This window comes from Vombatus ursinus, unplaced genomic scaffold (assembly GCF_900497805.2).
Source record: "Vombatus ursinus unplaced genomic scaffold, bare-nosed wombat genome assembly UNPS02014813.1, whole genome shotgun sequence".
In the NCBI taxonomy this organism is placed as follows: domain Eukaryota; kingdom Metazoa; phylum Chordata; class Mammalia; order Diprotodontia; family Vombatidae; genus Vombatus; species Vombatus ursinus.
The window spans coordinates 16,399,885-16,427,159 of NW_020954591.1; the positions used below are offsets into that span (position 1 = coordinate 16,399,885).

Below are 27,275 nucleotides of genomic sequence, written 5' to 3' on the forward strand. Positions count from 1 at the left end.
TTTAAAACTCAGTAGATTGTCATGTAGAAATAATTTTTAAAAGTTCAAAGTGTGTACCAAAATAGGTATTTGAAGACATGGTCTGTATATGTTATATTCTTAATTTTTATTATTCATGTTAAACTTTTAGATAAATTAGAATACTCTCCACCAGCTTCATATATGTATGTATGAATGTATAATATACTTTTTTATTTTAGGCCTTCTTTCAGACACCTTCTACATGATTCCTTCCTGACTTCTTCCCCAACTGCTGTTGCCCTCTATCCCCAAAATATACCATGTACATATTTTGTATAAATTTATGTAAATGCTGTTTTCTTCCAGATAATGAAACTCCTTGAGGGTAGGGTCTGTTTCTTCTTCTTCTTCTTCCTTTTTTTCGCTTGTGTATCCCCAATGCCGGGCACAGTACCTGGCCTTTAGTAGGTAATAAATGTTTGCTGATTAGACTCACTGGAATTTGTGTAGCCAAGACATAATATTGTGAACTATAGAGATTTCTGGTACAGAACATTTTGCTTAGCCTATGTTTCTCATTTGGACTCTGTCTCTGTATCTGTTTACCTTTATCTCTATAGATATAGATAGATATAAAAAGATGGATATATTTATCTATATACATACATTTATCTGTATGTACACATGCGAATACACAGAACAAACGTCTATATATACTACATTTATATACGTGAATAAATTATTTAAATATATATTATACATGTATATAAATGCATGTACACATGCATATGCACATTTGGATTTATGTGTGTTATAATATGTATATGTCTGTTTGTATGCATAAATGTGCATGTGCACACAATGTGTTTTGCCATTGCCTATCACAGAGAAGACTCGGGAGCCCTTTAACTTTGGATCAGAGAAATACTCCAAACAAGACGCGGTCCTTGGCCTTCGGGAAAATCAGTAGATTTAAACCTACCCACCCTTTCCTTTTCCCCAGCTGCCAACAGCCAAAGCCAAGCGAAAGCCTGGCTGTGCTGCCTTGGCCTGGAGTGAACTCCCCCCTCAACCCCCACCCAGAAGAGTTGCTCGGGTGAAAAGTTAGGGGCGGTTACTATGTCAACCGGGGAGGCTGGCTTCTTTTCTCCTCCCTGCGGCCGGCGCGTTGCGCTGCGGAGAGCGCGGGGGCCACCAAAACTGAAGGCTGCTAGTTTCTTCTCCCTCCCGCTTGGCCCGGCTCTTTCTTAGGCAGCCGCCCCGCCCCCTGGCCGGCGGTGGGAGGCTCTGAGGCCCCTGATTGGTGCGAGGGCGCTGGGCCTCGTCGGCCGCCCAGCATTCAGCTTGCAGCATTGCTTTGGAAACCCTGAGTGATCGTCCTCCACTCGGTCTCGGGAGGGGAAACTCCTGAAAGCCGCGGCAGCGCCGGTGCGTGCATTCGGCTGGCATGGAACCTCTTGGAGATTTTCTGCCTTTTAGAAACTGTCACTGAATTTAAACTCTAAGATCGTCCCCTGGTGTGTGTGCGCGGGTGGAAGGTTCTTTGGGGGTTCTGCGAAGAGGTAAGGTTGAACTAAGAATGAATAATTCATCCCCGTTCCTCTCGTTTCCAGTGAACTGACATAACCAGGCTGTGTTTGTGTGGCTCTAATTGAAGCCTTGGTGCCTACCCCCCCTTGCGCATTCATCCACTTTCACTTAGTCTCAGTAAAATATGGACTCTGATTGGAAGAGCTGAGTGACCAAGGAGAATTAAGACGGTTTAGATCGAAGGATAATGGAGATGCTCCACCCCTCTGGCAGCTTCCAAGGTGCTGTCTGGTCCTCTTGACCACCTGTTTGTTAGGCAGGCGCTTTCCACCTCTATACTGTGTGCAGCGTTTGCTTCTCCCTTTTTCCCGCTCGCCGCTAGAAAAGTCTTGCCAAAGCCGGGACCGAATTTGTTTGATGTGCTGTGAAGCTTTTTGGCTGGCTCTGGGACGTGGTTGATTGCTTAGCGATTGTGATAAAACTTCACTCCCCCATTCAAGTGTCTGGCCATCCAGAAACTTCCTCCGGCCTGGGGTGCCGCCTGGGGCAGCATGAAAACTTCTCTCCAGCTTTCACTAGCTGCGGCTGCTTTTCTCTTCTTTGTCTTCTCAGTGGTGGGAAACTGGGAGTAGAGGCAGACCACTTACTGAATAACTGGGGTCAGGCGGGCCTCCCCCTATGCGGGGGACCTCAGCGGTGTCATTACCCGGAGATACTGGGTAGGACGTGGGAGAGCTTGGCTTCTAAAGGCAATACCCCCTCCCCCCTCCCCCCTCCTCCAGACTCTGGTAAGGTTCCAATTTCAGGAGAAAGTAAGGGAAACGGGGACATACTCTTTCTGATATCTGAAGAAACTAAGCTGGTGAAGTTAGTCCAGTTTTTCCGTGTGAGATGGGAAGATTTCTATATAACCCCAAGGAAAATATCGAGCTTACCATTGCCGCCAAGGTCAGGGGGACTTCAGGTGATCTGCTGGCTGAGCAGCCACTTGACTGTGCAAAGTTAAATCGCCTGGGACTGTGCCCAGAACAAAAACAAAATAAAAACCTTGCTGGTTGGGGTTAGTTTTTAACACAATAATAATAATGGGTTTGGAGTCAGGAAGAATTGAGTTCAAAGCCTGCCTCTCAAGCTCACCAGCTGTGCGGACTTGAAACTATAAAATCATAATCTCCAGAGCTGGAGGGAGTGGCTATGTAGCCCAATCCCCTCATTTTACAGATGAGGAAATTGAGGCCTAGAGAGATTGACTTTCTAAGGTTACAAGATGCTTTAAGCAACTCCTTCCCTTGATTGCATCCGATTTGGTGGAAGAGAATACTTTGATGAAGTCACTGACCCTTTGAGTGTTTTAATAAAATGATTTAAAAAATAGTACGAGTGATTTCATCAGGTAAAGAACTCCTTCTACCAATGTAGATGGGCACCTGCTCTGTGACTTCCAGTCTTAGAGTTTCCTGAAGACACTGAGAAATTAAATAGTTTGCCCAAGGTCACACAACCGGTATGAGTCAGAAACAGGACTGGAACACAGGTCATCCTGACTCCAGGGCTCTCTAAACACTCTACTGCACTTCCAGCAATGGGATGATGATGATAAAAATTTGAATTTATTTTCTACTTTTTCCGGAACTTATAAACTTTCCACTACTTGAATTGCTCACATTCATACCCTTGTCCTTTACTCTGCTCACTATTTTCTCCTATTCTTCCTTGGCACTTCACCTAATTCTGTTGCACTCCCTTTATTCCAGACACAAAATCTGTCCCCATTGCTCTTCCATCCTATAGTCAGTTCCCCTCTGCTGCCCCCACTGCTGTCTTTCAGACATTCCCATTACATTGTGCTCCACCCTCTTCCCTTTTAATTAAGTACCCCCTGAGTGTGCTGGGCTGTTCCCTTCTCTGTTCTATCTTCCTTCTCTCCCCTTCCCTCCCAAGAAGAGTGTTGTCTCCCCTGTGGCCACTCTTATCAGTCTTAGTACTTGTTCCTCTTACATCTTTCTGTAACTGCCCCTCTATAAAAAGTGTTTCCATTTTCAATCAATTTCCTATTTATTGCCTTTGACATCCTTCCCTCTTGTCCCCAGTTTAATTGTTCTTTGGTCCTGCTACTTACACCCTGGTTTCTCTGTTTCCTCCTCCACCCCAATTACCGCTTCCCAAACCAACTCCCCCCCAGTCCCTTTCATCTTTTTTGCTTACTCCTCCCATGTATTCCTTTAACCTGATCAGCCCGTTGCTTTATCCTGAACCATACCTTGTTTCAATATTTTCCCTCCTGGTTTTTTTTCTTCTTCTACTTTTTCCTTCTCTCTGTTCTCTCCCACGTATCCTAGATTCCTGGCTCTCACTAACCCCTTTCCAGTCAATCACCTATTTTCCTCTAGATACCATTTAGGGATTTTGAAAATGCTGTTTAAAACAGAACACACTTAAAAAAAAAAGAAAAAAAAAGAAAGAAAAGCAGCCTAGAGTATTTATTCGCAATAGTAGTGTGGCTATCAGGCCCCCTACTGTACTGCACAAGCATTTTTTTTTTTTCATTTTTATGTAGCATCTTTCTTCCATAGCTTAGAATTGTTTAGGTTGGGGAGAGCTAAAATTCAGCTTTGCTATGCAACAGTCCTCCCCCCACCCCCACCCCCACCCCCACCCCCCCAGAAAGATTACTTGCTGTTTACCACAGTTTTAACTAATCAGTGATTTGCCCTCCTCTTTTAGTTCTCTTATTTGAAATCTCCGAGGTCTCAGCTTCCACTGGGATTTCTGGGAGATAACATGCATTAAGCACTTTCCTGGGAGTGGAGAAATCCTAACTCGTGGTATCTCCAGAAAGCCCCAGGGGGCACAGGCTAAACTGACTTATCAATTAATCAAAATTTTCAGTTATCTGCTACTCTCTCATGGACAATATTGCCCCTTCTGGCCACAGGAAACAAAAGAGAGAGACAGCTCTGTATTGGGCTTTACTGGGTTAGAGAGACTCTTTGGAGGAACTGGCTATGGTAACTGAACAAAGAAATTATAGCTTTTAAGAGGCAGCCTAGGGTAATGGACAGAGAACTAACTTCAGGGTCAAGAAGGCCTGAATTTAAGTTCTGTTTATCATACATATAGGCAGGGTAACCGGTCACTTAAACTCTCAATGGTGCCCCAAGCAACTTGAAGATTATAAGTTACAAAGCAATTGCTGCTCTGCATTGGTAGAGGGATGGGCAGTGAGTAGAGTTCTGGGCCCAAGTCAGGAAGACTCCTCATCCTGAGTTCTAATCCAGCCTCAGACCCTTCCTAGCTCTGTGACCCCTAGCAGGTCATTTAGCCCTGTTTGCCTCAGTTTCCCCATCTGTAAAATGAGCTGGAGAAGGAAATGGCAAACCACTGCAGTATCTTTGCCAAGAAAACCCCAAATGGGGTCAAGAAAAATTGGACATAACTGAACAACAACAACATTGGTAGAGGAACTTTTTTCAAAGGGAACTTTATATATTGAAATCATAGTTTGAGTCCAGAAACTGGTGCTTTAATAGTCATTTGTTTGTTTTGGAGAATGCTAGCATTTTCTATTAAGCCCTAGTAATTAGGTGGCATGTGATTTCCATTTTGTACTAAGTGACTACTGGGGCCTCCAATAGCCCTAAGACTTTAGGAGTCCTAAGATAACAATAACAATAGCTAGCTGTTATAAACATTTTAGGGTTTGCAAAGCATTTTGCACATCATTTGATCCTCACAACAACCCTGGGAAGTAAATGCTGTTATTATCTCATTTTACAGATGGGGAAACTGAGGCTCAGGATAGTTAAGTGATTTGCTGAGGGTCACACAACTAGTAAGCATCTAAGGCATAATTTGAATTCAGGTCTTCCTAACTCCAGGTTCACTGCTGTATCCACTAGCTCCCTTGTCAGATTTAGAGCTGGAAAGGATCTTTAAAGGCCATCAGGTCTAACCCCTTCTACAGATGAGGAAACTGAGATCACAGAGAGACTAAGTGACTCACCCAGGGTCATACAGCTAGAAAGAGTCTAACGCAGGATTTGAAACCTGGCCTTCCTGACTCCCAGTTTAATGTTCATTCCGTTACTTCACTCTGCCATCCATAGTAGGTTGAAAAATGTTCCCCAGCCCATTACTTTAACCTTGAAATTCAATATGTTCACTTTGTGACATATGAGAAAGAAAAACTTTTACTTCAAGGATTCATTTAGTTGAAAGATTTTTTTTGGTGTCTTTCTCTAGGTTAAAAAAACAGACAAAAACACAACATTGTTTTTAGGAGCACTTCTTTTCTTTTTTTTAATGTTTTCATTTTTTAATTTTAGGCAGTTGAGGTTAAGTGACTTGCCCAAGGTCACACAGCTAGTGTCAAGTGTTTGGTCTGAGGCCGGATTTGAACTCAGGTCCTCCTGACTTCAGGGCCAGTGCTCTATCCACTGCGCCACCTAGCTACCCTTAGGAGCACTTCTTGAGACAAATCTTCAGACACAGGAACACAAAATTGCAGGAGCAAAATGCTCTAGAAAGAAAAAAGATATCATAAAAAGGGAAAAGGATAATTTTATATTGCTTTCTGTAGATAGCATATATTTATATAATATGCATATATACCTACACATATGTATGTGTTTATGTATACACACTTGTATGTATATACATACATGCACACATACACACTGATAAACCTTGATTTTAAAATAAGTGATGTGGAGAATTTGATTTGTACTTCTTCATTTTGGGGGGATCGATATAGCTCCTTTATGCTGAGCTCCTTAGTAAAACAACAGCTTGTGGGGTGGCTAGGTGGTACAGTGGATAGAGCACTGGTCCTGAAGTCAGGAGGACCTGAGTTCAAATCCAGCCTCTCGACAAACACTCGACACTTACTAGCTGTGTGACCCTGGGCAAGTCACTTAACCCTAATTGCCTTAAAAAAAAATCTCAGATTCCTTAAGAGTCTGGATAATATGGTGGATCTTTAATAAACCTTGTCTTTGACTGAAAAAAAAAAACAAAATTAAATCATTAGTGGATAAAGCTCTGGCCTCGGAGTCAGGAGGACCTGAGTTCAAATTTGACCTCTCCAGCCTCAGACACTTAACACTTACTAGCTGTGTGACCCTGGGCAAGTCACTTAACCCCATTTGCCTCACCAAAAAACATCCCCCAAAAAACGACAGCCTGTTAAAACATTGGAGGTTGTGCTTCTGCTTTATCCTCAAACATTCATTTGATTTGGATATTGATGAAAATGAATAAACTTTAAGCATATAGGTCAGGGGTCTAGTCCATTTCCTCCTCTATCACAAAGTTGTGCCTGAGGTATGAACAACTCACTTAGACTTTGTGGCCCAGAAGATGCTTGAGGCAGTAAAGGAACAGAATGAAAAAAATGGATTCTGTACCAGTCTATACTGATAAACTGATGCCAAGGAGAGATAGGAAGTCAGGAGGGCCTGAGTTCAGATACTGCCTTGGATGCCTCTGAGCTGTGTGACCATGGACAAGTCATTTAAGTGCAGTCTCAGTTTTCCTTCATCTGTTAAATGGGGGTCATACTACTTCCTACTTTCAGGGTTGTTGTAAGGATCAAAGGATCAAATGAGATAATATTTGTAAACTTTAATGCAAACTTGCGCTCCAACTTTAAGGCACTATATAAATGCTAGCTATTATTGTGGAAAGAACATGAATTTGGAGTAAAAGGATTTCACTTCAAATTCTAGGTCTCTTAGTCGTTTGAGCCAGTCACTTCATCTCTTTGAGCCTCAATTTCCTCAGCTGTAAAATGAAGTTTGACTAGATGTCCTTAGAAGTTAGGTGGCATAGTAGATAGAGTACTAGACCTGAAGTCAGGAAGACTTGAGTTCAAATGTGAGCCCAAACACTAAGTTATGTGACCCTGGGCAAGTCACTTAACCTCTCTGTCTGCTTCAGTTCTTTCATCTGTGAAATGTAAATGATAATAGCACCTACCAGGAATCCTGTGAGGATAAAATGAGATAACATTGTAAAGTACTTTGCAAACGTTCAAGTATTATATGAAATGTGAGCTATTATTATTTATGGCCCCTTTACATTCTAGATCCTAAATTCCTATGCATTTAAATGAGCGTGCATATATGTGAAGCATGCTGAAGTCACATGCAGGATTTAAAGATGGTCAGACCTGAAAGCACCCTCCAGCCCTACACCTTCACTTACAAATGGTAGCCATGACTTACACAAAGCTGCCTAGCTACTAAATGGCAGACCCAGAACCCTGATGTAGGTCTGAATCTTCAATGCTGCCCCCTTCTCCTTCCTTGGATTCCGTTTTTACATTTCTCCTGTGGTAAACTGGACTTGACTAAAGGTTTCTTTCAGTTTTAACATTCAATGACTCTATAAACCTAAGTCAAAGAAAACTCTTCTCCCTTGTTCTGGGCCTCTATAAACTTCTAGTTATAGAAACCTTTGTAGCCTGAAGCTAGATAGGCCTGTGGTGAAGTGAATTAATAAAGTACAGAAACTGGATAGCACTGGACTTGGAGTCAGGACGCTTAATTCATGTGCCAGCCTCAATATTTACTAGTTGTATAACCTTGGACAGTGTAGTTATTAATTTGAACTTCATTTTCATCTGCAAAATGGCAATAGTACATTATTTCATAGGGTTGTTGTGAAGGTGTTTTGTAGGCTTGTGTTTTGAAAATGATTATGATCAAGCAAATGGTTGCACACCTGCTATAATTTCAATGGTGTCATAAGATCCTAACCCCCCCCCCAAATTCATTCCCCACTAGCCTAACAATCAAAATCCTTTTTTATGTGGACTGAAATTTTCAGTCATTAAGATCACTTCTTTGGGTTAGATTTATGGTTAATATATATACATCTTTCTTGGGAGAGATAAGAGGAAGAGTTAACCTTGCCCATGAACTCATCAGTACCATTAACACACAGGTGCAGCTGTCTTTCTTTCAGGAGCTAGTTGTCGTCATTCATTCATTCGTTAATAATCTGTTGGGGTCTATCTACTATGTGCAGGGCCCTGTGCTAAGCACTTGGGGAGAAAGAGTCAGCAAGGTTGAGATATAAATACTAAAGTGAGACAGTTGCTGCCTACAAAGAGCTCACATTCTAGGGACATGCATATTCATGGATAAATATATACAGGATATGTACCAAATACATATTTTATTTGTCCTTATATATGTACATGTAACCTCCCATAGTTGGATTATAAACTCCTTAAGCAAGGAATGTTTCACTTTGGTCTTTGTATTCCTGAAGCTTAGCACAGCACCTGCCATATTGCAGGCATTGAATGCGTTCTTGTTAATTGATTATTTGCATTTAAAGTCTTCTAGGGAAGTGGACATACATGAGTTAGGGACACAGTGCCTCCACAATCTGGAAAATCTGTATAAAATTTTTTGACCCTCCCTTCATACCAGAGGAGAAGTTTGAATTTTTTCTTTTTCTTTTATGGGGTGTTTACAATACCTTATTGTAAAATTTGGGTTAAGTATTTGGTCGTAGGCTTTGTGTCATCTGCAGCTTCCACAAAACTCCCTAAAAATTCCCATTTAATTTCTTATGCTGACCCATGATATACTGTGATGGGGAAAGTCAAGATGCAGAAGGGATAACTGTATAGCAGTGTCTAAGAAGCAATAGCTGAGTTTTTAGGAAGGAAGGATCACTTCTAGCTGAGGACATAATGGGAAGACTTCATGAAGGAGGAAGCATTTGAGTAGGGCCTTGAAAGATTGGGTGGATATTAACAGGCAGACCTGGTGGTCGTGGTGTGGAGGACAGAAGGCATTTTAGAGTTAGAGAATGGCATGACTAAAGGTGCCAAGTAGCAAAGCACTGGTTGCTATTGGAGGGTGTGTGGTATGAGGAACCTCAAGTCACTTTGAAAGGACAAGGTCTTGAGAGGACACAAATCAGACAGTGTTTTGATGGAAGGTAGGATGGGAAAGTTTCAAAGCAGTAGATAGGGAGATGCTTTCAGAGAAGGAACCACGGGGTGAGGGGCAGGTGTGTGTGTGTGTGTGTGTGTGTGTGTGTGTGTGTGTGTGAAAGTAGTGCTTACTCTCAGGGGACAATATTATGTGTTCCCTAATTCACTGGCCTGTAATCCTGAAACTAGGAGACAACTTGGAAAAAAGCACCTTGTAGAGAAAAATCAATCAACAAAGTTATGCTTTTAAATAAATTTTAATTGATATATTTTTTTACATTGCCTGATTTTCCCCTTTACCCCTTCCTTCTATCCTTCTAGATAACCATCTCTTAGAATGAAAGATTTTTTTTAAATAGGAAAAAAAGAGAAAAAAGTATCTCAATCACTGCATTGAAAAAAATTTGACATTCTATGTAACGTTTCATACCTGTGGCTCTTCCACCTATGCAAAGGAATGAGGGGAGTTGTCTTTGCATAATTGATTTTTGGGGCCAAGCTTTATAGCATTTTTAAAAATGCCTACTGTGTGCCAGGAACTGTGGTAGGTACTAGGGATTCAAATACAAAGAATGAAATAATCCTAATTGTAAGGAGTTTATATTCTATAGAGGAAGACAAGTACATCAAATATATGCAGAAGAAATATGATGAGAAGAAATATAAGTAAATATAAAGTAAATAAATACAGGGGAGTTTAGGAGGAAGGGCCCAGGCAGTTGTGGGTCTCAGGAATGGTTTCATGTAGAAGGTAGTGCTTCAGCTGTATTTTGAAGGAACAGAAGGGTTCTGACATGGAGATAAGGAAGAAATTCACGTCAGGCATGAGTGGTAGACAGGACGAAGGCGTGAAACCTGGAAATGGAATGTTGTGTGTAAGAAAAAGAGAGAACACTAGCTTGGCTGAATCTCAGTGTGCAGGAGAGGAAATACTGTCTAATTAGGGTAGAAAGATAGGTTGTGATCATCTTTAAAAGCTAAACAGAAGTTTGTATTTTGCCTCAGTTGTAACAGAGAGCCACTGGAGTTTTGTTGAAAAGAGAGGTGACATGATCACATCTGTGATTAAGGAGAATCACATTGATACCAGTGTAGAATATGGATTTGCCTGGAAAGAGACTTGAGGCAGAGACTAATTAGGAGGCAAGCTGTGGTCATCTACGAGAGAGAGGAGAGAGGATGGTCATCCGGGAGAGAGGGGACAAGCACCTGAAATAGCTGTGTGAGTGGAGAGGAGTTGAATACAAAAGATATCCTAGAAGTGGAAATGAAAAGATTTGGCGTGTGATTGGATATTGGGATGAGCGAAAGTGAGAAATCATCGAGAATATGGAAGTTTTAAACTTAGGAGACCTAATACTGAGGTTCCAAACCTGTCCAGACCCCAAAGAGTTTCCCTCTGTTTCACCTTTCACCTGGGTCCTGCGGAAAAGCAGGGGGAGGTCCAGAAAATTTGAATTTTCTAATGAAGTCAAATGGCCCAAGTTCTGATCCTGGTTCCTTTATTGAATATCTGTGTCAGCCAGTCAGTCAACAAACTTTTATTAAGTTCTTACCGTGTGTCAGGTCTGATGGTAGGTGCTAGGTATATAGAGAAAGACAGAGTAGATCCTTTCCCTCAAGAAACTCACATTTTAACTGAGGAGACAACATGTAAATAAATAGGTGAATGCTAGATACACAGGGTAAATGGATTGGTAACCTCAGAAGGGAAGCCTCTAGTAGCTGGAGGGGCCAGGAAAGGCCCCTAGTGACTCTTGATCTGAGTATTGAAGTTAGCTAGAGATTCTAAGAGGCGGAAGGGAAGAAGAACATCTAGGCATAGGGGACTACCAGCACAAAAGAAATGCTGTAGAAAGTTCTTTGTTGTTGGGAGTCAGGAAATCTAGGTTCTGATTTTCACTTTTCTACTTTTTACCAGTATGACCTTGGGCAAATTACTTAACCTGTTTGAATCTCAGTTTCCCTGTCTGTCAAATGGGGACTATGTGACCTCTAAAATTTTTTGTTTGTTTTGTTTGTTGTTTAGTTTCAACATTCTTTGATTGTCTCTATGATTTTGTTATTTTGTAAAATGGAGAGAGTGAGAAGTCTCCTTTCATTTTAGGAAATGTAGAGGGGATTCCTGTTTAGATCTGGATTAGACTAGAATACTAGATGACCTCAGAGATTTCTTCCAATTTTGGATTCTGCAAATTCAATAGTTTTTCACTTTAATCAATACTTAAGGACCTTAATTACAGCTGGTAGTCTTTCCAGGGTGTGCTTCCTTGTCCTGTAAATGAGTGTATATTGAATTTGTAGATTCTGTTGATGTAAGTACTGCAACTGCTTATGGAACCTGTGGTTTTATGTAGTGCCGTGTCTTTTCCTCATGACTCAAAAGAGGGTTACCATGACCCAGTACATACTGAATTGATTTGTGTGCTAGAAGTCCCTAGCCACATTGCATTGTTTGATGCTGTCCTATGGGCATCTTAAACACAGCATGTCCAAAATTGAACCTATCTTTGCCTCTTTCCAATGAATGCATCTTGCCCTCCAGATTCCTCTATTTCTTTTGAGGTCATCACCATCTTTCCAGTCACCCAAGTTTTCCACCTCATTTCTATGTTGTTGGACTGGCTGAGTTTTGACCACTTGGTGATCCCATATTCCTGGATGAGACATGTGAAACACAATAATAAGCCCAATGTTGTCTTAGAGTTTAGAGAGCATGTAAAACGTAATACTATAATCAGAGAATAGAGGCAACGTCCAATATCATATTCTCAACCTTTCCAGCCTTTCTGCATAAAACCAAACCTTAAAATAAACAAGGAAATAGATAATGGTAATCTTTGCTGTAAGGTGATTTAGAATCTGTATTTTCTTGTAGTCAGAAAGTCTCTTCTTGAATCATAGTGACCTTGAATGCTCATTTTCTAGAATGTACACATACACATAAAGTCTAGAATATAGAGATAAGGTTTGTCTCAAGCAATGGATAAATCTTCTAGAATGTTGATGTCATTAAACTTTTTTCCAGCTAATTTTTTTAAAGAGTTTTTATAGTAAAAAAATCTTTGTGTACCTTGTTTTATTTCTTATCATTAGGTAGCTTCTAATAACATACTTTATACTTGAGAATTATTAATTTTGTTGGTGTGGGTAATCCCTCCACCAATGCAGCTTATAACCCTTTTGTCACATAGTAGACGGTCTACTAATTTGTTGTGGCTAAAAACAAAAACCAAATCTTTCATCATTTTGTCACAAGTCTTATGATGAGCTTCTCTTCGTTGACATTCTCATGGATTTGGAACTGGAAGGGAATAAAGAGGTGCCCTAGCCTGGTGGGACTGTTTTACAAATGAGGAAACTAAAGCCTAGAAAATTTAAATAGTTTGTACAGGGTCACACCACTATTAAATGGCAGAGCTGAGATCTGAACTCAGGGACTCTGATTTCATATCCAGAACTCTTTCCACTATGCTACACTATCAGTTAGGCTGGTCTTTTGGACAGCAGGCATGCTGTCCATTGCTGGGCTCATTCTTGAAGCCTTTCCAGGTCTTCAGACTCTGCCAAACCTTTACTTTGCTTTTGACAATCTTCTGAGATTCCAGGGTCACTTCCATGCCCTAAAGAGACATCAGAGGAGGACTGTGGTATAAGGTCTAATAAAATGAAGAAAATTTATTGCATTCACATTTAGGGGCCATATTTTAGCCCAACAGAGATTTGTTAACTCAAACACCATTCAACAATGATTCTGAATAACATTCATACTTGAGTTTTCAAAATTCAGTGAATGTGGGACTCTTAGAGTTATCTAATTTAGAACAACATAGGCCTTTTGCATTTTTTAAAACTGTAGGGAAATTATGACATCAATTTTTTTATCTGTAGATTTCATACTTTCTTTTCTACAGGAGCCAGACATTAGTATGATCAAATTAATTGTACAGCCAGTTTTTTTTTAATGAGATGTGCATTAAATTAATAGACTAGTTGATTGTTTTTCCCCAGAGAAGAAAAAGCGAGTTTTTGGGTTTTTTTTCACTAAAAATAATTTTCACTATCTGATTTTCTCTAGTACATTTAAATATATACTGAAAGCTTGAAAGAATGAATATAGTATATGTATTTTGCCTCCCAATTACTAAACTAAAATGTACCATTAGGAATCCTTTTGTATGTCCAAAGTACAAGTAGCTAGTATTATCATAAAGACTGGCTGCTATTGTATTGCCTTACCCCCATTACTCATGTTACCCATGGGAGGGTATAAACTGAATAGGTTTAGAAATACAGCCATTCAGGGAATTGTTCTTGCTCAAATGTTCCATGAATGTTTCTGAAATAACATCCCTCCCTACTTCTCTTGAAGGAAAAGGGAAAAATAGTCACATTAATGCCTGAAGCTTCAGAAATTCTGAAACCAGTTATGTTTCACAAGTAGAAAAATGTTTTTAAAAAGGGAAAACATATTTTATTCTGAAAGGAATCAACTAATTTAAAGGGTAGACTGGAAAGTTGCATGCACCATGCTTTGAACTGATACATTGCATGATCTTTAGAGGCTTCAGGGGCTAAATTTAACTTTTGATTTTCCCAAACTTAATCTGTGGTCCCCACACTCATAAGTTATCTCATTTTGCCATTAAAAAAAAAAATTTTTAACATCACAGGCTCGCTTTCAATCTCTTTATCACATCCCACAATAGAGGGCTTGCTCCTCTCATATTTTTTCTTTGTGGGTTCTTGGACTTGTGTGCTGCATTTCTGTGGTGATGAAGAAAGAAATCATCACCTAGAAAGCTCTCCTGTCTCTTTGCCTTTGTGCTGGTTGACCCCCTCCCCCCACCCATGCCTGGAATGCTTTTCTTTCTCACCTCCACCTCTTGAACAGTCTGGTTTCTTTCAAGATTCAGGCAAGTACTATCTTCTACATGGTCTTTCCTGACATCTTCCCCAGGTGCTAGTGCCTTACCTACCCCTCCCCAAATACCATGCATGTATTATGTACATATTCTGTCTATATGCTCAAGTTGTTACCCCCATTAAAATGCAAGCTCCTCGAGGGTAGGGATTATATCATTTTTGTCTTTGTATCTGCAGTGCTTTAGCATGATAGCATACTAAACACTCAATTAATGTTTGTTGATTGATGCGTATATAGACGAAGAGGATATCATGCCCGGTTTATACAGTAGTCTACCAGTTTCACTTGAAAAGTAAGTAAGTGCTAATCAAAAATAATATACCTGGAAATAAATCAAGCAGCATTGAGAATGAGAAAACATACCCTTCAAAAAAAAAAAACCCAAACAACTTTATGCCTTCTAATGGCCGATAAGAGGCAGGGAGACATATCTTTATTAATAATAATAGCTAACACTTATATAGCATTTTAAGGTTTGCAAAGTGCTTTACACATATTAGTTCATTTTATCCTCACAACAACCCTAGGAGTTAGGTAGTATTAGTCCCATTTTATAGATGAGGAAACTGAGGCAGGCGGCAGTTAAGTGACTTGCCCAGGGTTACGCAGCTAGCACTAAATCCTGTAGTCTCCTGAAGTCCTCACTTCTCCTAAGGCAGTAAAAGCCTGCAGTTGGTGAATTATACAAGGTAATCGATACCTGCCCTGCTGCCATATGGCTTATGTGAATGTAAGCCACATGTATATTTCATATTTCTATTTAGGACCAAGGATACAAAATTCTTTGCTTGGAAAATGCCTTACATCTGATTCAGCAAGCGATTGTTGAGATACTGTGTATCTTATGTGCTGATTGGAATACCTTCCTCTAAGTAGTAGCAGTCAAGAATCCGTTTTTTCCTAATCTATAAAGTGACCCTTTCAGTCCTCCCCCCTGCCCCAAGCTAGCCAAACTAATTGAGTAATATAAACTGGCACAGGAACATTCCAGCAGATTGTCCGTGTCTTTGGGGCAATCACAATTTCATTTTTGCCTGTATCCCCAGTGCTTCCAACAAAGTAGACAATGCTTGTTGAATTTCATCAGCTGATAGCAACAGAGATAGTTCTGATATAAGGGGGACAGACTAGTAGTTCTGTCACTCCATATTTTAGTTTATGATGATGCTGACAGAGGGGCAGGGCAAGGGGTACCATAACTAGATGACCACATTTTTGGTGACTCCTGAAAGACAGGTTAAAGTAGCTTTCTTTGTGTAATTCTGTGCAACTAACTAGCTCTCCTTTTTCACTTGCTTCTGGAATTAGAAATCTGTGCAGAAAGGAAGAAGAAACTTTATTGGGAGACAGGGAAAGTAACAAGTTTTCTAGATTTTCCTAGAAAGTTGTCTTTGCAGAAATTTTAAGAGCTATCAAATGTCAAGTTCCATCCCTCCACACAGTGCCTCTCTGTTGCCTAGGGAGTGAGTATTGTAAAGAAAATTTTATGCTAAGTAGATTGCTTTCCTGAAAGGAAGATAGTAGGTATCTGTGCAGATCAGCTTGGGGAAAAAAGGACATTGTGCAAACAAGACCTGGTCCAGCAAGAGGGTTCCTGGGCCCTTGTAATGCTAAATGGGAACAACTGTATCTCTCTGGTTTTTACTTCCATGTCAAGCAAAAGGATTTGGGAAACACTTTAATCACTGTTAAGAGAGGATAAAAGAAATCCTTTAAACCCAGAGCTCACTGTTTCTTCTAAACAGAAGAGTGTGGTTTTTGTTTAATTGCTGAAGGAGAAGATGCTTTAGTAGTTTAGCAATGGATTTTGCAGAAAGCTTCATGATTATGTGACCAGTTATAAACACCCCAAGGGGGCAATTGAGTCTTTCCCTTCATTATATGAACTGATGACTGTTTGGATTCTGGATGAAATTGTCTGGAAGCTTCTTTCTTTTTTTTTTTTTTTGAAATATTATTTCCTTAAGATTCTGAACTTAACAAACACAAACTAAAACAAGCATTTCCATATATATAATAGAACAGAAAAAAGAGTATTGTGCATGAAACTGTTACAACTAGCTTTTCTTTTAAAATATATAATAAATCCAACAGGTAACTTTCAAAGCTGTCCTCATTGACTTGCACTTCTTTCTGACCTTCCTTCTCTTCTCATCTCTTTAGTTAAAAAAAAAAAGTTTCAATGACCTTTTAATTTTCTTTAATTTTTAGCTGAGTACTCCCCCCCCCATTCCTCCCAGATTAAAACAAAAGAAAAACGAAACTCTGTAAACCTAGTCAAGCAAGTAGTTAGGTGATGCAGTAGATAGAGTGGGGCCTGGAATCTGAAAGATCTGAGTTCAAATTCAGTTTCAGACACTTAGTAGCTCTATGATCCTGGGCAAGTCACTTAATCCTGTTTGTTTCAGTTTCCTCTTCTGTAAAATGATTTGGAGAAAGAAATGGCAAACCACTCCAGTATCTCTGCCAAGAAGATCCCAAATGGAGTCACAAAGAATTAGACAGGACTGAAATGAATGAACAGCAACAAATCAAGCAAAACAAATTCTATAGATACAGTAATGTTTTTACTATGCATCTTGAGTCTGTCGCTTTTCTGTCAGGAGGTGAATGGCATATTTGGTGATCAGAACTCTGGATTTGTTCTGTATTGATCTAAATCTGGAAGCATATTTTAAATGGTTGTTTCTATTAATTGCGGATGCTTCTAGTCAGTACCAAATTTTTGAGGCAACTTGACAAAACGTAAGGCAAGAATAATTTCTCACCCTCATCTAGCTGCCTTAATGGTCCTAATCTCCTGCCCATGGCACTAAGGAACATAAAAGGCATTTACATAGTCATTAGCAGTAGAGTTAAAGACAGGTTATAACACAAGGAAACTATCATTAGGGTCGGAGGTTCTAGGCCTGTCTTTACAATTAACTAGCTATCTGATCTCTGGCAAGTCACTCCCCCTTCCTGAGCCTCAGTTCTCTCATTTGTAAAATGATAGCATTGGACAAAGTAATCTCTTAAAGTCTTTCAATTTTGACATTTTGTATTTTTAAAGAAAATTTCATAAACCAACTTTATAATGGCCTCAATTTTGAAACTGCAGCAGCACCTGCTGCTTCTGTCTGAGATGGGGAGAGGGGAGTGAGGATAGATAGGCTCTAACCTGAGCTTTATCACATATCATTTTTATAACACATAATAAGATGCATATCCTACCGTTTTGCTGGCTGCACAGCAAGTGGTAGCAACGGGAGGGTTGTAAGGATGAAGTACAAAGAGTGCTTTGCTGGAAAAAGGTGCAAAGTGCTGATAATTAGAAACAGCCCGTGGGTGCTCACTGATTGTAGGAAAGGGCAGTCTATTGGGGAAGTCAGACATCCTGGCTTCTGTCCCTGGCTCTCCTGCTGATATGAGAAAGTCACTTATCTTCTCGGTATTTCCAGTTCTCCTATCATAAAGCAGGTCTAATAATTACCACCGGCCTCTAGCAGGTTTGAATACACAAGAAAAAACGTTAGGAGAGTCTTGAGCTCCCATCAAAAGACCAAATACATGAAGATAAGCCCCAACTAAAAGGAAGAAGTGGTGAAGGAGGTGTGAGGACTTTAGACTCGTGCTTTTGATTTCATATTGCCTCAATTTCTCCATATATATACTCCCCCTAACAGTCATCCTTTACAATTAAGGATGAAAAAAGAGGGGGGTGGGGGCAGCAAAGTGGCGCAGTGAATAGAGCACTGGCCCTAAGTCAGGAGGACCTGAGTTCAAATGTGGCCTCAGACACATAACACTTAGTAGCTATATGACCCTGGGCAAGTTACTTAACCCCAATTGCCTTAAAAAAAAAAAAAAAAAAAGAGGGGGGTGAGGGAAAGGCAGTTCAGCAAAACTAACCCAACACATCAACCAAATCTGACATTTTTATATATAATGTTCCACACCCATATTCCCACATCTCTGCAAAAAAGGGAGAGTATATCAAATTATCTCTTCTTTGGGGTCTAGCTTGGTCATTATAATTTCATAAGCATTCTTTTTTATTGTTTTGTTGTTGGAGTTCTTTCTATTTGCATCATTGTGGTGATTGTGTATGTTGTTTTTCTTGGTTCTGATTACTTTGCATCAGTTCATATGAAAAGCTGTTGTTTTTTGAAGAGATGAAGCTAGGGAAATGAGGGATGGTACGGCACACTGTTTTCATTGGCTGGTATACTGTTAATAAAAGGATCCACATCGGACATGAGAAATATCAAGAGAAGGCCTTAGTTGGCTGACTGGAGAGGAGGGATTAGAAGTTTACTGTAGTAAGGGATTGCATTATGAAGAAGGCTTGGTATTCTTAGACCTAGAAAGTGAAGAAAAGGAATTTTTTTCCCTTACAAATAAGGGGGAGATCCATTGAACCATAGGTCTGTCCAGTGTAGGGGGAAAAACCAGTTTAATATTGTCTAAATTATTTTTATGATTGTTGTTGAGTATTTAATATACTAATTATCTTGAAGTTTATCAGGTAAATAATTATTCAAGCATTAGTTTAATTAGTCCTAAAGCATAGTAATGGATTACTGATAAAAAGAACCTAGATTAATTGAATTATTTATTCATTTTAAAGCACAATTTCAGCTTCTCTGACAAGAAACAAAAATGGCTGCTTTAAAAGGTGATTACTAACTGAGTAGCTGGGTTGCTCAGTGGATGGAGCACCAGTCCTGGAGTCAGAAGGACCTGAGTTCAAATCGGGCCTCAGACTTACATAATACTTACTAGCTGTGTGACTTAGGACAAGTCACTTAACCCCCCGATTGCCTCACCAAAAAAAAAAAATGGTGATTACTAGAGGGCTTGACAGTGAATCCAGTCAGAGGAGAATATTTTATTTTATTTTATTTTTTTTAGGCAATTGGGGTTAAGTGACTTGCCCAGGGTCACACAGCTGAATATATTATTTTAAGAAACCTTTTGTTGTTGTTCAGTTGTTTTGGTTGTGTCAACTCCTCATGACCCCATTTGGGGTTTTCTTGGAGAAGATACTGGTTTGCCATTTCCTTCTCTAGCTCATTTGACAGATGAGGAAACTGAGGCAAAGAAGGTTAAGTGACTTGCCCAGGGTCATACAGCTAGTATGTATTTGAGGCCAGATTTGAACTCTGAAAGATGAGTCTTCCTGACTCCAGGCCTGGCACTCTATCCACTGTGTCACCCAGCTGCCCCTTAAGAAGCATACTAATTTTAGTTTCTAAATACTTGAAAATATTTGCTGAAATAGGCATATTCCTTGGGACCTTATGATGGATTAAGTAGAAATCAAAAAAGAATTGGTATAGTTCTTATTTCTCAACACAATATATAAAATCACAACCTAAAAGACAGATCATTGAGGAGGTGACTGTCGGTGCTTCAAAAGGGTAATCATATCTCCTCTAAGGAGCAGTGTCCTCAGTTCACTGAAAATTTGATGTGCAAAAATTAGATTTACACATCACTTTCTAGCTACCTGTATTGCTTAATGGGAAATGTATACATGTAGAAGTCATGTTGAAATGAAAACTATGGTGATCAAGAGTCAATAATAAAGAGACTTTATTTTCACTTAGCAAAAAAAACCCCACCAATGTCCATGTTTATCAGGTTTTACTGATAAAAGATCAAAAAGTTAGTATTATACTAGGAAGTGTTCTGGGTTCATATTCCAGTCTGAATGCTTTCTCTGTTACTTAATACTGGTATGACTTGGGCAAATCCTAATTGCTCTGAGCGTTGTAGTTTCTTCAATGTCAAAGGAGAGGTGAGAATTTACAGTAGCTGCCCTCTATGTTCACTTCTACTTCTAAAGCCTCTGACTCTGGATAACAGAATCCGGTAATCTCCAGGCATAAAGGGTGCCTGCAAGTCAGGTTTACCATATAAAGTACACATTAATTTGTTGCTTCAGTATCTCTCCATGACATCACCGTTTCCCTTTGATATCTGTTCTTCAGATCACACAAACATGTTATTTTCCCAGGAAACCCAGTTTGGTTGATTAATTGAACTAAAGAAGTCCAAGGACAGTTTAAACACACTGGACATTGGCTTGGTCCCCAAATATGACTCTCAACCAAGCCTACTCACCTCACTGTTAAGTTTAACTTTAATGTTTTGGATGGAAATTGTCATTCTTTTAACACATTTCATCTGTTTTTTTTTTTCTCTCATGCACAGATTTGATAAGCCCAAGCTATTTTCCAGGTTGTCCATTGTCCCACCAACAAAAAGTATATCAATTACATGTCTTAGTTGCCACTTCTGTTACTGCTACTTAGGTAGGATTGGATTTCAGTGCTGTAAATTCTACTTTTCTTTAAAGAACTCTTGAAGTGCCTCCAGCCCTTAGCACAGTGCCTGGCATATAGTAAGCACTTAATGAACACCTGTCACCTTGACTTGACTCTAAGTAGATTTTTTACATTTTGCTATTTAAACCTCACATTTACTTTGGCTAGAAATTTTTAGAATACCTTTCAGGTCCCAAATTTCCAACTGACTTGCTTGATCCTTACTGTTCCTCTGGCACTTGAAAATGAATACTTACTGAATTTGTCAAATCTATCCCAACACAGTGTCTTCTATATAATAGGCATTTATATAATGCTAGCTAAATAATACTAATAGCATTTATATAGTACCTATATATATCTGTGCCAGACACAGTGCTAAGTGTTTTTAAAATATTATTTCATTTAACCCTCACTACAACCCTGAGAGATAGGTGCCATTATCATCCCTATTTTATAGTTGAAGAAACTGAGGCAAACAGAGGGTAAGTGACTTGGCCAGGGTCATTCAGCTAGCAAGTATCTGAAACTGGATTTGAATTCAGGTCTTCCTCACCCTAGGCCCAGCACTCCAGCCACTATGCCACCTAGCTGCCTCTAACTGGAGTCTGAATCCCCTAACTAGGATTTAGGTGGTTTGCATATAGTTATTCGGCTGCTAGGTGGCATAATGGATAAAATGCTGTACTCTAGAGTCATGGAAGTCTGAGTTTAGTTCTGCCTCTGACACTTGCTGTCTGTGTGGCTTTGGGCAAGTCACTTAACCTTTAAGGGTCTCAGTTTTCTCAACTATAAAATGAGGGGGAGTTGGCTTCTAAGGTTCCTTCTATCTATAAATCTACAATCCCCTCGATTGGCAATGAGAAAATACAGATTTTGGTTTTAAAATTCCCCTAAATTTCCAAAATTGAAAGATGAAAAGTCTTTGGATTTTCTTCCCCATTAACTGTCAAAATGGGTGTTTTCATCCGCTTTTCAGCTTTCTTCTATGTATTGTGTTCCCCCTTAGAATGGAAGGTCCCAGAGGGCAAGAACTGCACTCTTTTTGTTTCTTTTTCCCCAAGTGCTTAGCACAGTAAATAGTGCTTGATAAATACTTGTTGACTTGAAACCAGGACTTGAGTTAAGCTTACCCTAACTTATATAGTAGTTTACAAACATACCTCCGAAATATTATAGGTTTCGTTCCAGACCACCACAACAAAGTGAGTCACACAAATCTTTTGGTTTCCCAGTGTGTATAAAAGTTATATTTACACTATACTATTAAGCCTATTAAGACTATTAAGTCTGTTAAGTGTGCAGTAATATTATGTCTAAAATAACAATGTATATACCTTAATTAAAAATACTTTATTGCTAAAAAAAAATGTTAGTCATCATCTGAGCCCTCAGCAAGTTGTAATTTTTTTGCTGGTGGAGGGTCTTGCCTTGATGTTGATGGCCTGCTGACTGATCAGGGTGGTGGTTGCTGAAGGTTGGGGTGGCTGTGGCAGTTTTTAAAAATAAGATAACATGAAGTTTGCCCCTTTGATGGACTCTTCCTTTCACTTGCACACTTAGAGGCTATTGTAGGGTTATTAATTGACCGAATTTCAATATCATTGGGGGGTAAGGAGGGGAAGGGGAGAGAAGGACCCTGGTTGGTAGAGCAGTCAGAATACACACATTTGTGGGTTAAAGTTGCATCTTGCATGAGCACGCCAAAACCAATTACAATGGTAATGTCAAAGATCAATGATCATGGATCTCTATAATACATATAATGATAATGGGAAAAGTTTGAAATATTGCAAGAACTACCCAAAATGTGACACAGAGACACGATATGAGCACGTGCTGTTAGAAAAATGGCATTGATAGACTTGCTTGATGCTGGGTTGCCACAAACCTTCAATTTGTAAAAACCATAATATCTGTGAAGGACGATAGAGCAACGTGTAATAAAATGAGGTATGACTATATTCCCTATTAAAATGTTTTCATTTTTCCTTCAGCAAAAACAGCATGTCTAGTTGACCATACTTTAGCAAACTGCCAGATAGAGGATGTGTCTTTAGAGGACAGTATTGCTTTTATCTGCCTTTGCCACTAAGTGAGCTCAATAGCTCACTTCTGTTTTCTACTGCTGAGTAAGAAGTCTAAGCAAAGCATTAATTATAATGTAATTGGGATGGCTCTGGGCATGTCCCTTAACCCTGTTTGCCTCAGTTTCCTCGTCTATAAAATGAGCTGGAGAAGGAAATGGCAAACCACTCTAGTATCTCTGCTAAGAAAACCCCAAATGGAGTCATGAAGAGTTGGACACAACTGAAATGACTGAACCATAAACAACACTTAAGATACTTTTCTTTCTAACCTTTACAAATCTAATGTTTTTTCTTCCTCAAAGGCTTGGATCAAGACCTTCTTCTTGTGGGCACTTCTGGATGCTATTGAACATACATGCAACTTAATATGAATGTATCACTCCTCACAGAGGGGCAACATGGCCTTGCAGATAACTTATCCAAGAATCAAGTTGACCTGGGCTTAAGTACCACCCCTGACAAGTACTGGCTGTGACCCTTAGCAGATCACTTAATGTTTCAGGGCCTCGTACAACATGTTAAGACCATCAGTTGCAGGGTAGATGCCTATCTGTATGGGATAGTTTCTTCACTAGCTGCTCCCTACATAAAGGAAATCGTAAGTCCAGTTTAAAACAAAACAAAACAAAACAAAACAGAAAACCAGTAGCCTGACAGAACCGTCTCTGGTCATTTCATATTCATTGACCGTGTCTTTCCAACTGGATTGTAACTTCCTTGAGAGCAGTGGCCAGCTATCTTACTTATATTCCCTAACGCACCTGGCACATTGCAATCATAAAATCATCAGAATTTGTTTTAATCTGTTAGCCAATTGGATATTACAGAATAATAAAACTGAAAGAGGTTTTAAAGATCATAGATTTCAAGCTTAAAGGGACGTTGGGGATCATCTCTTCCCATAGCTTGCCGTAGAATCTATAGTGCAATCAACTTCATTTTATGGGTGAGGAAACTGAAGTTCATAGAGAGAAAGTAAGTGGCCCAATGTCATCCAAATAAAACCAGATGCTCTTATTCCAAATCCAGAACCCATTTTTCCTGTTGCCTCCCTCCTTTCTGTAAGGGAGGGCCAGAGGCATTTTATAGTGATTTGCCCTAGATCACACAGCTAGTTAAAGATTTGAGGGTTTTAAAAAGTTTCCCTCTCAGATTTCCTTTCTTGATCTGAAAATATTTACCAGTGTTTATAAATCTAATAAATCAGGTGATGGCCTATTAATTTTTTTAAAATAGTTTTTGACTTTTCCTTGAGTTGTCTTATAGAATGGATCAGTGTAATAACAAGAGGACCCATTCTTGAGGCATTATAAGGGGAAGCTTAAGGTAGCAGATTTTTTTTGGACATCCCTTGGATAAGGAATTAGGATTCTTGAGTGTGCTCTGCTACCATCTTTCTGTGTGACAAATCATTTTTCTTCCCTGGGCCTCAGTTGTGAAATGGGACAGACTAGATCAGAATAAACTCAAATAGAAATGGGGGCCTCTAAACCATATATATAAGGATCCTTGCAGGCAATATATTGGCTTAGAAAACCACATGTTAATATTATCTGTGTTTTATTGTATTTTTATTTATTTTGTTAAATATTTCCCAATTACATTTCACTTTGGTTCAGGCCACATTCAGGGGCTCACTGGGGCCTCGGGTAATGTATTTGACACTTCTGGACTAGGAAATCTTTAAAGGTCCTGTAAGGTTTGACATTCTATCATTATAGACCTACTTGGGGCCCTGAGGTTTTGTCTGTTAGATCCTTCAAGGGTATTCATACTGAAGGCCTGGGTAGAAGAACTTTTTATAGTACGGAAGGGTCGTCTACATGATATATAAGGCTAAATGGATGAATGACAAGCATTAAAGCACCTACTCTATGCCAGTCTGGAGGCATTGTGGAGGGGGGTGCAAATATAAAAGTGAGATAGTTCCTCACCTCAAGGAGCTTACATTCTAATAGAGAAAGAAGCACATATAGGGGAGTAGGGTCAGAGAAAAGAGTTTTGGTCTAGAGAGTCATAAGGAATATGCGAACCATCAAAAGTTTGATTGTAGCAATCCACTTTCCAGAAGCAGTTAATCTGATTACTGTTACTGGAGCAAACAGAGAGTGGAGCAGTCTGGCTCCCACATTTGTAGAGTAGGCTGTGGTTCCCTGATGTGTGATTGGGTAGAAAGATGGAAGTATAATCTGGAGCCCAGTAGATCATAGGATAACAAATTCAGAGCCCTAAGCAACCTCAGAGGTCAGCTAGTTTAGCTGCCTTATTTTACAAGTGAGGAAACTGAGTCCCAGAGAAGTTAAATGATTTTCCCCAGGTCACAATGGTAGTTTAGGATTTAAACCCAGAACTTCGGACTTCAGAGCTACTGTTTCTCTTTTCAACAGTACCGTATTGCATCCCATGATATAGCAGGTGAGTATTCACTCACTTTATTAAGGGGATTTGTTCTGTGATGTTTGGATTCGGTCAAAGGGCCGTACTTGAGGACCTAGAGGGCCACATGTGGTCCCAAGGCCGAAGTTTCCCCACCCCTGAAGACTATTCAGCCTTAGGGCTTAGTGCCAAAGCTAAATGGCTTAACTCGGGGGTGGAGGAGAGAAGAGTTGTTTCTGGAAGTCTTATGCGGAGGATCACTGTTTGGGGGTGGTGGAGACAGGGAACAATGCAGGCAAGGGCAGGGTAGATGGCCAAGATGTCCATGCTGGGCAGGTCCTAGTTTCCTGGTGGACTAGGTTGATTAGATAACCTCTTAAGTTCCCTTCAGTGCTAAGATCTTAGAGTTATATGCTCATCCGGCACTAAAGTAAAGCCTTTAATTTCCCAACAACTTTATTCTAGATATCTTCTCTACCTCTGATAGGGTTAAGCGTATTTGACTATACTGTTTTTATCTGCCCTAGAAACTTGCTGCATTATTCCACATCATTAATCAGGCCAGGTAAACAAACCTGAGCCCATTAAATGAAACTGATAAATCCAAAGTCAAATATTACCTACTGTGCCCATGCATGACATCACAGGGAACAAGCTGGTGGCCTGATGTCTTCATAGCTGACTTATAGTACATCCAGAGCGCTTATTTTCATCGGTGCCTTTGGACCAGGCGTCTGCTTCTCTGTCAAACCACAGCAGTGTTCTTGTATCCCTTGTTCATATAGGATCTGAAGAGCTCGAGCTGGAAGGAACTTTACTCCAAACCCCTCATTTTATAGATGAGGTCTCAGAAGCTGAGAGAGGTTCAGTGGCCTGTCTTAGGTGTTACAGGGAGGACATGTCAGAGACAGGATCTGAACCCAGGGCTTCTAATTCCGTAGCTAGTGCTTTTCCTACTCTACCTACTTACCTGCCCCTGATACATAGCCTGCCATAGAATTTAGATCAATTATTGTCAATTGAACTCTTAAACTGAAGCCCAGAGAAATTACCTGAGATGTCCAAGGCCACACAGTAGGTGGCAGACGCTGGCTGTGTAACTATTGATAAGTCAGATAATCTCTCATCCTCAGTTTCCTCATAAGTAAAATGGGAAAGATAAAACTTACACCTACTTCTCAGAGGTATGAGAATGTCCTATTTAAACCTTAAAGCATTATACAGATTTGCTTTACTAGTATTCTTTCCTTTAGCTAGTTTGTATCTTACTCATTTTCATGGGTATGTATTTAGATAAATTATTGTCAGCAAAGCTTAATACTGTTTTATTAAGGATGTCGTGAGAGGCCAGTCCAAAAGGAATAGCAAATCCACAGTGGGGTAGTTTTATTCTCTGGCTATTTTCTTTTGGTTGTTTCTTGTGGCTTGACTTTTTAAAATGAATTGTTAGCCTTTAATTGGTGTTTCTGTGGTGGTTCTCAAAGGCTGATGAAGTGTTGTGCTTTTGAAATGTAAAATCAATTACAATGAACACAAACTTCCTGGTCTACTTCCCTAGAAACTGCCCCTTAAGCCAAAGGAAGTTGGAACTGCAAAATGATACCTGGCAAGGCCTTGCAGGGGCAAAATGGCAAGAAATGAAAATATCTTGGTTTTCCAAACATGTGAGTGTGGTTTTAAAAAAAAAGTTTTCAAAATGTCACTGTTTTCCATAGTGTCTTTGCTCAAATGTCTGTAAGGGAGAACCAGAGAGGACTGGCATCATTTTATGCCTTTCTTCACACACAAAAATTAATGAAATTGGTAGAGGTGGGATTACCAGTCTGCTCCAGTGTGGCTAAAACATAGGTAGAGATGACATAGGTGTCTTTTCTTTTATTAAACATGGAGGAAATTCTAGTTCCAAGTCTGTCATGAGTCCCAGTATGATTTTAAATAAATTGCCCAACCTTTCTATAATAACTTACATTTCTATAGGGCTCTAAGGTTAGCAAAGTGTCTTACATAATTAGCTTATGCCTGATGCAGCTAAGTGACACAGAGGGTAGAATGAGGAACTTGGAGTCTGGAAGACCTGAGTTTGAATCCTGCCTTAGACGGTTACTCACTGTGTGACCTTTGGTAAATCC

The 27,275-nt window shown here is 39.7% G+C and overlaps 1 protein-coding gene across 1 annotated transcript in view; it reads left to right on the top strand.

Annotated features, from left to right (window-relative positions):
* The first annotated feature begins 1,342 nt into the window (after positions 1-1,342).
* Positions 1,343-27,275, top strand: part of SPATA13 (spermatogenesis associated 13) — a 151,838-nt gene continuing 125,905 nt past the window's right edge. Inside the window, exon 1 of the mRNA XM_027835109.1 lies at positions 1,343-1,523. The gene's annotated coding sequence lies outside the window, so the exon portion shown is untranslated. The remainder of the gene's footprint in view (positions 1,524-27,275) is intronic.